The sequence below is a fragment of the Melanaphis sacchari genome, unplaced genomic scaffold (genome assembly GCF_002803265.2).
Source record: "Melanaphis sacchari strain LSU unplaced genomic scaffold, SCAv2.0 Contig27_pilon_pilon, whole genome shotgun sequence".
NCBI classification, from domain to species: Eukaryota; Metazoa; Arthropoda; class Insecta; order Hemiptera; family Aphididae; genus Melanaphis; species Melanaphis sacchari.
The window spans coordinates 2,366,198-2,380,132 of record NW_020271152.1 but is presented as its reverse complement, the minus strand read 5'-3'; the positions used below and the strand labels follow the sequence as shown (position 1 = coordinate 2,380,132).

General features: G+C 28.0%; 1 protein-coding gene across 2 annotated transcripts in view; it reads right to left on the bottom strand.

Moving 5' to 3' along the window:
* Window positions 1-13,935, bottom strand: part of LOC112595435 — a 41,555-nt gene that overhangs the window by 20,240 nt on the left and 7,380 nt on the right. For both annotated transcript variants that reach the window (XM_025340655.1, XM_025340656.1), the window contains exon 2: window positions 13,478-13,615. The gene's annotated coding sequence lies outside the window, so the exon portion shown is untranslated. The remainder of the gene's footprint in view (window positions 1-13,477; window positions 13,616-13,935) is intronic.

The following is a 13,935-nucleotide window of genomic DNA, read 5'->3' as shown; positions in this document are numbered from 1 at the left end:
TTAGGTACGTGAACGTGTGGGTGTGTAGTTATTGATGAACGTTATGGCAAGGTTAGATAATATTATATTATTATTGTTTTTTGAATGGAGTATGTTAAAAGAAAAAAAAATAAATCGCTTTAAAAATGATAATAACGACGATGTAACGAAAAATTATTGACACATATTATTATATTGTACACATTAGTTTCTAAGGATTTCGAAAGCAATATTAAATCTAATCCAGTGAAAACAACTCTATATAAGTTGTAAAATTGTAAAATACATTTTTAAGCAACTTGCCGAGCAAAAGATCATCTAGTTGGCCTCTCTACCGATACATCATGTAGGCTGTAATACGTATTACGATGAAAAACAGTACGGTATACACGAATACGTTTGAAACGAATTTCTACGAAGAAAAAAAAAGGTAAAGTTTTTTTAAAATTCTTTTCGTCATCAGAAGTATTTTTTTCCAAACGTTTCGTGCATCGCACATAACATGAATAATGTCGTTATATACTTTGGGTATATGATATGTCGGCTATATCGATTTTCTAACACTGCGACGGGACGCGTCGTTCCTTCCCAAGGGATACGGTGATCGCTGTCGTACTGTCGGTATAACGTGTAATATACGAGTATATTATAGATCTCCTTGTCTGTGGCGTGACTTTTGCAATATTTTGGCCCGTGACCGAAATCAGTAGACTCAATTTATGGGCATGTGACGGGCAGGTTGAATATTATACGGGAAATTGTTGCGATTTTTCAATAATGCTTTTGGACACCTAAGTGTTTTCAGTAACTGTGTTGAGCTTTTCGGACCCTATGTACGAGTACTAACGTCTTTAGTTAATATTACAATTTTATTATACCCATCTTAATATACGTTAATATCGTTTAATATCAGTACTTCATTATTATGTATGAAGGATGATTTACTAAACATTTATATCCTTGGCTTTTTTTATTTATTAATGAATTTATTCAAATCCTAATTTTAGGAATTTTTAAATATATTAATAAAAATTGTATTTTAAAATATTTGAGATTTTTCGTACTATTTGAGAGCCGTGGTAATATAAACTTCTATTTTTCAAATTATAATCTCCATTTTCTGCTGTAAATTATTTAATAAAATGATAATAATAATAGTAAAAATAACATTATAATTATATAATTGTATACTTTTTAAAAATGTTAATGTGTCTACTTAATTCAAAAATTCGAATTATTTTGGTTATTAAAATGTTTATGCATAAAATAAAAGCTCTTAAGAATAATATGAATAATATATATAAATATATATGTATATTATAAAATATACATAATATCTGAACTAGTCGACCATTTTATAAATTATAAATATTAATACACTTATTTATAATAATTACTAACATTTTCAAATTACTTTTGCCATCATATCTTTTGAATTCATTATCATGTACTAATTACCCTTAATACAAGTTAAATAACTCAAAAACTACTTGTTCAAATTTTGATCTTATAACGTCAAAATTTTCCAATAAATAATTTATAGTAGAAAAGAGAAGTTGACATTTGATAAACAGAATTATGTATCTCTACAGAAATTTTAGGTATGGTCGATAAGTATACTTAAAAATTTTAAAAATCAGATTTTGAATAATAGCGTTATCGAAAAAGGAAACGGGGGTGAGCATGCTTAGTGAATCACTGTGTATAATAAATTTAACATTTTAGTCACATAATTATATAAATAGTTTATTAATAATAACATTGTCAAATTCGTAACAAACCAGTCGTATAAGGTGTAACCATTGTAAACGCGTGCGGTAAGTAAAATACTAGGTAGTATTCACTTTCCATGCGCTCGTATACATTGTCAGACCGAATATGTCGACGACAAAAAGAGTAAAAAAAAATAAAATAAAACCTTCCGTAGGCATTTACTGTAGATACGTCACGATAATAATAGTAATAATGATTCGAGCGTCTGTATCACCGGACAAGAACGGACTCGTTATATTATTGTTATTATATTTTACAGTGGTATGGCAGGTATTATAGAGCCGGCGGCGAAAAATAATATTATTACTTATTAGGTAGACACCTATATATATTATTTAGGCAGTGGCGCGCCGACTGCTGGCTAGCCACGTGCTCGTGCATAGTGGTCTCCAGGTATAGGTGGGCGGTGGAGGACTTCTGCACGACAACCGAGTAGGAGACCATTGTGAAGTCGTTCGGTTCCAATGCGTAAAATATTATTATTAATACTATCATCATCGTCGTCGTCGTCGTCATTATTATTATTATTATCATCATTATCGTAGTTGTACACGGCCCGTGCTATGGCGCGCGTGTGCGAGCCGAAATGTCGTCGACAAAATAACCATTGTGGATGACACGCGGAACGGAATGTATTATTATTTTTTTTCTATTTCCACCCACCCATCATCGAATCTATACATCGCAATATTATATATATTATTATAAATCGTGTCAAGACTACGACGACACACGGCGATCATATTAATATTATACGCGTTATATTATTAGGTAGGTACCATGATAATATTGTATGACGTGTTGTTGTTATTTTATTATTACTATTGGGTAGGTATTATACAGAGACAATGTGATAGAAGTCTGCTACCACCAGTATGACGATGATAACAGTAATAATTATGCGTACTGCGAGTGTGTTTCGTTGATAATTTGACCGAGCCAACAACCATTACATTTTAATACATTATATATAATTATTATTATCATGTAGCTACGCGTAATATTATAACGTAATACCATTGATTTTAGAATATTAATATAAAGCTTTAAGTGTATTTTAAAATCAATGGTAATACTTTAGATTTTAAATGATACGAAACGGCAAAGGGTAGGTACCTTTTTAATATTTTCAGCATTCATGGGGTGTAAACACTTTATAGATCGATTTCGTAATTGATAACGTAGGATGGTCTTTGTGGCTCGTATTCATTAATAGATACTCTAAATATCTAAAAAAAGAGCCCCGTATGATTATATATTTAGTTAACACGTACATTTCTCACTTTTGATACTAATTTTTTTAGTCCAAATTCTATTATTTATTATTTCTAAAAAAAAAATGAAATGAAAAATATTATTTAATATATAATAAAATAAAAATTAGTTTGGAACTCAAAAAATAAAAATATAAATAGATTATTGAAATAGTTAAAAATTAAACCAAATATTCTCCATATATTATTATCAAACCAAAAAGTACGAATATTAAATAAAATAACTTCAGACTAAAATAATAACATTTTGAAAATAAATAATTGTTTTGAACAGATGAAAGCATTTTGATTTAATTAAAATGCTTGATCGTACCAGTGTACCATTTAAAGGAAATATTAACTAGGAGGGTTGAACCTGCCTGTTCATCCACTACTTTAATCCTAGTATTAAGTTTGAAAGTTATTATTTTAGATAGTTAGTATATGATCATTATGATCGTATAAATTATAGTAGACAACTTACTATGTATCACATTTAATTTATTTCTCGTGCACTCGTGTATTATTTTATTCTGTAGTGGCTCATTTACGGAATAAAAAGGAAGGGACTTCAAAAATGTATTGAAAATACATCATCGGCTATTGTGATGCTTCAACACAACCGTGATAATAATATAGTTTTAATCTATTAATTTAGTTTGCTAAACTGTGAACGTAGCTATTTATAAATTTGTATTTGTAAATAGAGTATTAACGTATTTCATGAGATGAAAAAAAAAGCCTTGGGTAAAAAATAAATTGTGTGATAAAATAAGATCCATCTGAGATATCAGAAATTTGACAGGTGTCGGCCGCTACAGGGTTCGAGCGCAGGATTGTCCGATATCCGTCGTGTCAAAGTCGTCTTGTCTCGGCGCTCAAGCTTTTTCTAAGATGCGAAAAAAAAATCAAAGCGCTCGAGAAAAACGTCGACCGACAGACACACGACGTTGAAATTATTCACATAATATTCTACAAATATCGATATAGGTACCTAACCTATTAAGAACTCCGGGAGTGGGGACATATTCGTTTTCCGGTAAAATAGACACGCACATTTATAATATAATATTATTATTATTATTATTATAAAAAAAAAATATCGAAATAATACATAATTATTTATTATACATTTAAATGAGTATTGTTTTGATGTGCATTGTAATATTTAACCATCATAGTTATGACGTAGCCATTAATCGAATTTGTGCGATAATTAAAATCAATAGGAAACCTATATTGTATAATTAATCATATTTTTGTTTTACAAGTGAAAAACTCAACAAATCAAAAATACAGATGCAAAACACGATATGTATGGAGTAAAGTTAGAAATTGTAAAATTTTGAACCTCTGCCTATTCTATATAATCAATATTTAAACACTATTGTGCAGTTAGTTATATTCTATTCTATTAAAATTTAATTCTTTTATAGTATTTAAAATTTTTACAAAATAACGATAAAATATAGTCATTTATTTATTTTTCAGAAAAATATTTTTTTATAATAATTTTGAATCATGTAAAACAAATATATATATATATACGTATATATTCTACGAACCTTAGTGTCTAACGAGAAAACGAGTGTTACTACTTAAAAATCCGCACAGCGCCAAGCTGCAGTATAGGTATGCGCGTTCGTATACGACGTAATCTGACTTTTATAGTTTAAACAACGTATAAATTGTCGAAATTTGCACGATTTTATTTCCACATTTAATGTGCGACGATGATCGCGTACTGTTATGTACTTACGGCGAAATATGAAAATATATTGAATAAATAATTAGACGTGTTTCGAGGTCTGCGGCGAGGCACGTCGCGCGTCTGGTTGGTCTTCACTTGTACGCACACACACATATACAAACTAATGTACCGTTATGTGTTATATTTGCGCGCGGAATTAATCGACCATTTTGTCCGTACAGAAGAATTATATCGACCCTTGTTCGGCAACTGCGGCGGCGTTAGTATACGTCATATGACCGTCATGAGATTGTGTACGCTGCCGCCGCCGCCGCCGATGCGGTCTCTGGTCCATATACCTATACGCGGACGCGAGCACAATACACCGGGTAATTGGTAATCAACGAGTTTTCGCACTGACCGATCTTCGAGTGCGGCGGCGATGACGGCAACCACGCGTGCTGGGCGACCTGATTCTTTTTATAATTTCATTTTATTTCATTTTTTTGCGAGTTTGCGAACGGGTTAGCGACTATTATACGCGATGAGTATATGTAATATCATCAAATGTATGTATTCATTGATAATTTTTTTTTAAATATCATCATTTAGGTCGTCAAAAATAGCAGTAATTGACAGACGAATGGTGTATAGTATTATTATATCTACCTACGATGACTTAAAAAAAATAATAATAATAATAATAATATTTAATATTATATTTTTTATATTTTATCAAAATGGTAATATAATATGATAAAATTATTAGTTTCTTATTTACTATAATATAATATGCGTGTTCTAATCTTATTAAATTGTTAATCGTTGAGCTGTAAGTGTTTTAACTATTAGCTATTAAATAAAAAAAAAAAACATGCGTATGTGCGATGATACAATAGGTAATCATGTTTCAAAATTGCAAATAATATTGTCTTAATATTAATAACGGGCTTATTATAATTTTTGATTATACTAATAGAAATTTCAACAGGAATAAATGTATTTCTATATATTTTAATTTATACTGTAAGTATACATAGCAATAATTTTTTATAAACCCATTATCAATGAATTATTTTATTTATTTTTGAGTACTTATTAAAATTAAGAATATTGAAAAACAATTAATTTACTAAGAATAAAACAAACTTTGTTTAGTTTTATAATATTAACTATACAGATATCCGATATCACTAATATCTAAATTTTTATACTTAAATTTCTTCCAAATAAGTAGTTTTTTATATTATACGGTTATAATACGTTTTAAAATGGAAAAATAATAATTAGTTCAAAAAGCCTCTCTATTTCACATTATCCGTTCGACAGTGTAAATAATTAAAGACAATTATTATTATCTTAGGTCCGGTTACTGTTAAATTTCCGTTCTGCTCAACGCTGCAAGTCAAAGACAATTATCATACCCGGAGTTAGGTTGCTATATCATTATTATTACCTACCTTACTATAAACAAAATATATAATATTCAATTAACTGCGTGGCGTTGAAAAATGTTATTTCATGTCGCCGAATTTCTTCAACAAATCATTCGGTATTATAGATACCTACTGTCTACATAATACAAATTATTTGACTATAGAACACCCGCGCGTACGGTTTGTACACAGAGCGTGCATACAATTATTCGAGTTGTATTTATTTTTCGAAATTAATTTGCTTCTCTCGGTTTACGTACATATATATATATTTATGTAATTACGTCCTTTGTGGTTTCTTCTTTGGTTGTAATACACACACTCCTTACACACACACACACACACACACACACACACACACATTTGACAGACACACGCATCCGACTTCAGTGCACGTACCGTGGGTAGATAGATACCCTTAATGACGTTTGCGGCGCTTTTAAACAACGTTATAGTGATGGTAATGCCAAATCCGTCCGAGTGATATATCCGGATGCCGTGGATCAGAATTTCGTGAGACCGTACAACGTATATTAAACCGTGTAGTGTGTACACTGTACATACACGCGTGTACCGATTCATCAAATGATATATCATATTATTGTATTATATATTATTAATATAACACGAAATTATATTACTGGCCGCCGTGACACGTTGCCCTTATGACACGATTACCAGACCGGTTTTTTGTCTGCATTACCACTTTTACATAAACCCATTACACACTATAATACAATATTATATTATGGTATTACACTGCCAACGATATGTATAGCGAAAACCAACTACATACATATTACGGATTTTTCGTTTTTTTTTTTTTTTTTTTTTTTTTTTATCATTTTATTTTCTCTAGTTCAATGCAACTGAGAATAAACAAGGGAATGTGTAATCGAAACGCGACGGTATAGTATGCATAACATGTGTGCGTAACGAAAAAAAAAACAGGAACCGGACTTATCCAGAATGATATTGGTACAAAAAAAAAAAATGTCCAAGTCACAATTACAGAACAGTGAACATCGCCGTGGTGTAAGTAGTACACATCACGACCAGTTTCGTCGGGTTAATCTTCCATCGCGAGTAATATTTTAATATTAGATATAGGTATCCATAATATTATTATACCTATTAATTGTACAATGCGGAAATCGTTTTGAAATCAGATTCGAAGAAATTCACATTAATTCTGCCGGTAAAATATTCATAACAACGAACGACGATTTTTGTAGTAGGTATTGATTTTTTTTTAAATTTTTATTGACGCCCACAACTAGAAATATTCCGGATTGGTTTTATAAGATATTCTAGAAGTCAATAGCCAAGTCGCGGTTTAACAATGAGCAAAACAGAATATTGTTATAGCATAATATGCGCAGGTATTTATATTTACCTACTGTTTATTGAAGTTTTGCCAAACTGTATACAGAAAATAATTACTGCCTGGTGTGGTCAAGCAGTCAGTAGATGATACTCAGAAATGTTCAGGTAATCGATGTTTGAGGACCAGTCGGAAGAATAGATTTTAAATTTGCCATTTATTATATTTTATTATAAGTGGCTGACTCTAATTATCATGTCTTTAAATTTAAATTTAAAATTATTCTGGATAGAGAACATATTGATGGGAAAATCGTGGTTTTCGAGAATGGAAATTATTGTCTTTTGGTAAAATATGTGCGCTCGTAAAAAGCAATGTTAATTCTGTATACCCATAAACCTAGATACCCATATGACCATATATCTTTCCAGATACACACGGAAAAAACACAAGCGGTTAAATAAAATAAAATAATATTTTACTTCAAAATATTATTTATCAAGTGTTAAATATTTAATTCTAAAAAAGAGATATGTCAGTTTAATTGATGAAATCAGAATTAATTTTATTAGTCACTCGTTCACTATGTTTCACGGAAAAATAATTTTACCATATTTTCATTAGGCAAAGATTGAATAATATGCAATGCAAAATTATGCTTAGAACGTATGTGATAAATATGCGAAAATATGTCTTAATAATCCTTAATTATATACAGTATGTAATAATCCTAAATAATAATATACCTATGCTTAAAGGCAAAACAAACTTCAGCAATAAATACGTTAAAGTAAATATTACATTAGCAATCTAAACATAAACGAGCACATATCCGTGAAGATAATAATTAGTGTCTATTTTACTTAACAATGTACAATGAATATATAAGTAATCGTAAGTATTCACACATAATTTAATAAACTCTCTTCGGATGTTGTGGTTTTGAGAGTGATTTTCCTAGAAAATTTTAACTGATAAATAAATCATGTATTTTAATTAATTTCTACAGACAACCAATTTGTACACGAACCAACTATAATGTACCTACTTAATATAATATAATTAAATATTATGTAAAATAAGTAATAATACATACTTAAAAGTTTTTAGGTGTTGTTATCTCCAATCATATCTAATAATTTATACAAAAATTAAAATTTTATAATAAAAAAAAATATAATATAGGTATTAATTACAATATTTAGTATGCTTTTTATTTCAGAAACTTATTAGACACGTAGTTGCCGGATTTGTAACGATTTAAAATTTAACTATGTATGCGTATTGCGTACATGGCGAACAGTTTCTATATTATGATATGTTATTACTTATTATATCCTGAACGACGAAGATTTCGGTTGCAAATTAAATTTATGGTTTGTATCGTTTACATGTAATGAGGTGATAAAAATTTAAGTAGGTACGTTTTAATTTTTACTATCGATTCTATGATAATAAGCACATGGAACCGAAAATGGAACAACTATTTTAAAAATAGTAAATATAATAATTATAGCCAATCGCACTACTTGAATACGGAATACTATACGTATAATTGTATACTTTCTGAGATGCGCGTGGCATACGAATTATTATCGTTCTATATGAATAAATATTGACTTGTCCTTTTAAAAATCATACTTGGAGTATACGAAAAATTAAACTACTAAATTATAAACTATTCGAATTCGTAAGAAAACGTTAAATGATTTATATTAGTCCCAATAGGACTAGGTAATAATTATTATTCAATTTATTAGGAAAATAATCTAAAAAATTTCTCATAAAAATATTTTGAATGGCATAATTATTCTTAGTTATTAAATGATACTAATTCTAGAGTGTTTCTTAAAATTAATTTTCAAAAAAATAAAAAATAAATAAACATGTATATACACAAATATTTATTTGAAATCTGGTTTTATAAACTAGCAAGTTTTTTTTTGTCGTTTGCGTGTTTGTAAACACACAAGTATTTTCTAATTTAAATTTCAGTGAGATCTATTCAAACAAGTTTATTCAATAGGAACTTGCTTTAAAAAAAATAGTTTAATTTGAAAATAGATTATTCCCAGTACTGTATTTAGTTCTAGTTTATATTTTAAATCTTCTTCGGAAATATCGATTGTATAAATACTTAATAAGTTCACAGTTCGAATTAAAAATAATATATGTTTTTTAGTTATAAACTTAGAAAATCGAATTTAAATTAACAATCTAAAATATTCTTCAAAAATGTATTGGTACTTTTTTGTGTCGTGAATACAAACGTTTTTAAAATAAACATGTATAATATACTACAGTGTAATACTTGGTAAGTATTAATGTAAATCTAAATTTAATTTTAGTAATCTAAAGTCTATGTTCAACAGTTTATTTCACTATTTTTATTTGTTTAAATTTTATATAAAAAAAAATTCATTTTAAGATTATATAAAGTAGATTTAAAAATTGGAATTGTACAGAAAATAATTTACTGTGATTCATGGTCTCTTAAAATTATAATATAAATATGCATTTTTGATATTTATGTTAGATAGGTAGGTAAATTATAAAACACTATTATGATCAATAATATGTTTTGTTAATTTTCATAAATCTCATATTAGGTTCATAATATGGATATTAATTTTTATTCAAAAGTTTCTCTCAAATAAAAACCAATAGCATTTTGAGAACTGTTAAGAAAAATATTTTATAACCCACAGGGTTTTGTAAGAATAACATTTATCAATTGTATAATGTGATGTATAGAATAACTTTTACAGTGATAGTAATTGAAGATTTTTGTGAATGTTTTCGGAGATGCCCTAATCCAGTTCAATAGTGTAAAGAAATATCACGCTGTGATATTATAGTTTTGTATTGATCTAATGAAATGTTGCTCATAACATCACGAGTCACAACTATTATAATAAAAGTGTAAATAGTTATTTCGTTGTTTGTATTTTTTTTTATATAGTTTTTCTTTTTGATCATTTTGTGTTTCAAAAAAATAGAAACCAAGCCATTGGCATTTTATTAATTAGTCGAATCCTTAATTTAGTCATAATTAACCAGTAGGGATGTCAATATTTACGTTTATATGCATCTACTTTTTTTCTACCAAATACATATGTAATTTTTATTTCCCGTATAAGTTATATGGCTTTTAAAGTATAACTTTCTATAATTTGGCATGTACATTTTAATTAAAAATAAATATAGATTGTGCTCCACTTATAATGTAATGATTTAAAATACTGGAGAAAATGTATTTATGTTTTTTTTTTTTGCTAGTAATATTTTGTTTTCATACAAAAGAAATGCAGTTGTATACTTTATACTTCTAATTAATGATTGTTAGTTAATTAACAACAGATGGAAAAGTATATATTATTATATAGGTACATACATTTTTTTATACTGCTATAATTGGAATTTGTTTTAAAATAAGTCGAACTGCTCGTAGAAGAATGTACGGCAGATTATAAAATGAGAAAAGATTTTTTTCATAAACAAATACTACATAAAAAAAATTAAAAAAAAAGTAATTATCAAAATTTAACTTTAATAACGATACAACATTAACAGTATTTACTTGTATGATGTTAAATTTTAAACAATGCTTTATATTATTAATTTATGAATTTGTTTTCATGTAAAGGGTTTGTATGAATTAATTAATTAATTTTTGTAGACTTAAGATATAAAAAAATAAATCGTTCTTTTATAAAGAATTTTTAATAATAATAAAAACAAAAACTATTCATTGTAATTATATTTTTATATTACAGTAATTTATTTAGTATAAAGTCTATCGTTATTACTGTTTAGTGTTATTACTTATTTGTATAAAATAAAAATAATAAAACCATATTAATTAGTACATAAATTATATTCAATTTGAAAAAAAATATTAAAAAACAAATATATAATTTATTTTAATTATACACTTATTAAGTATAATATATAAATTATAAACTAAAAATTATTTTAAATTTCACTGAAATAAAATATATACACTTACAAATACAAAACCTACTCGTATTTATATTTTAACCTTTTTAATAAATGTGTTTGGAAATCAAAGATAACCATTTCATTATTATCTACCAGTAAACTCATTGAATGTTTGGTGCTGTGCAATGTGTGTATAATCAACATAATTGTTGTATCCAAAACGTGTAATAAATGAAATATAACAGTATCGAATTCGTTTTAATTTTGTATGTACATGTTTTTTTCGGATAACTGTTATTAAACCAAATTTAATATCTTAGCAGGTTAGGTAAAAAAATCCATTATTAATTATTTTAAGTTCACATAATTATTTATTATATTATTATTACCGTTGTCCGTCAGTTATGTTTTAAGGGATTTACTTACGTGGGCGTGAGATTAAAAATGTATTTGGTAACAAAAAATGCCGAAAAGCGACTACATTGCCGTTGAATACACAGTTATTACGATCACTGGGAAAATTAATTGTTTCAAAAATCGTCCGTTTGAATTTACTGCGCTTGTGTGTAAAATATAAATATTAAATTACGTATAGAACCGGTTTCGGCACGGGGTCAAGTCTTCACCGAGTGCTAACACGCTTAAATTATACAATGGGCCGTATCACGGACATAATGTAATATTATAATCGGCTGGCAGTGGTTTACAACATTATGGTAGGCTGCAGTAAGGTACCACCGGAAGAGTAGTGAATTAATGTGAGCATTGCGACGAAACACATTTTGGGTGTCCATCTCGATAGAAATTTGACGACGACGTCTCATTATACGGGTTTAATATATTATTATCGATTTCATTTCTTTTTTTTTTCTTCTACCACCGATATTGATTTCTAGTATGCCTAATAGTAATATCTCCCTTCGTGTCAGTGAACAATCGTGTAGTTATTAACTTGTCAAATAGCGCTCTTATCGTACTACTTTGGGTCACCGCTGCGGAATGTGTGGGAAGGAGTTCGCGGTAGAAGACATCTAATTTTCACGACCAGTCGACCAAGACCACGCTGACAGACGCATCTGGACATCACTTTTATTTAATTTATTTCGTATATTTAAAATCGTCTACTCGACTAAGCTAATAAATTAAACTCCCCGCCCAGCAGTAGATATTTGCATAATTAGCGGAAGTTGAAAATGAAAGAAAAAATAAAAACGGAATACATACCTATTACTTGTGATATAGATTTACTTTCTTAACATTAATTTGCTATAAATACGTAATTTGCAGGTCTATTTGTGACGGATACAATTACAATTCTATATGCAAAAAACTTTTATTTTATTCATAAGAAAGAACGATTGTGTTGTTAGAATAATAATAATAATAATAATATTAATGATAGTAAAAACGAATGCTGTTGGTCGATAAAATTATAATTTTATCAATATTTAATTGAAATCAAAATCAAGATTACTACATTACACGTAAAACGTATTTAATTTATTAACTTTAATTAGATTTGGTCCTTTATTTACGATAATTAGTATAATATATTCGTTATTTAGTTAACATTTTTTGGCCAGTATAAAATATCACGATATTAAGAATAATTAAATATTTCGCACCTCTATTAATAATTACCCGAATAATTTGTGTTTTAACTTCCCATTGACGTATCTCGTTTTAGTCATCCGGCGGCGCGGGGGGGGGACAAATGGTTACGACAGTATTTTTATCGCATCAACAATAATCAAATCCCAATTCAAGAGCACATTAATATCGGATATCAATTATGTATCTACTCAACAATAAATATGCATCCGAAATAGTATGCGATGTTTGCCAGTAGGTAATAATTATTATAAATTATATAAAATAATGGTTTTCGCATGAGTGTACAAAAAGATTGTTATTGAGTACCGCGTTACTGGATACACCCAATTGATTAAATGTGTTTATTTCATCGAAATTAAACATATATTGGCAACAACCGTAAAACAACAATAAAAAATAAATTAAATAAATCGAAAAGTCGAAAAACTGAACAATTGATATAAAAAAAAATCCATTTATTTCTTACCTGTTGTATTAATGGTAGTTATCTATTGCAATACGATTTAGTCTTTTTTGCAGCTCTCATCGTTGTTGGGCAATTACTAGTACTCTATATATAGCCGCTGTTGTATGGTCAGGCCTCGATTAGAAAATATCGAATAATCTGAAAACAAAATATTATATTATTAGCAATCAGTAATCAGTATAACCGCATTAAAAAATCTCATACTATACACATAGTAAGTCGATATAAATAAAAAATATATTTTAGAAAGAAAAAAATACGTTGATAAACTCTATTTTTTAGGTTAATATTCGCTCAGACAATTCAAAACTTTATTTTAATTTTAAGTTGTTCGCGTCTCAGATTATTTAACATCGGACATGAGCTGTAGTACAATATTTTGTAATTTTTTTCTTTAATAGTAAATACTTAATTACTCGTTTTAGAAAAAAATAATATAATATACTACCTACAAACAA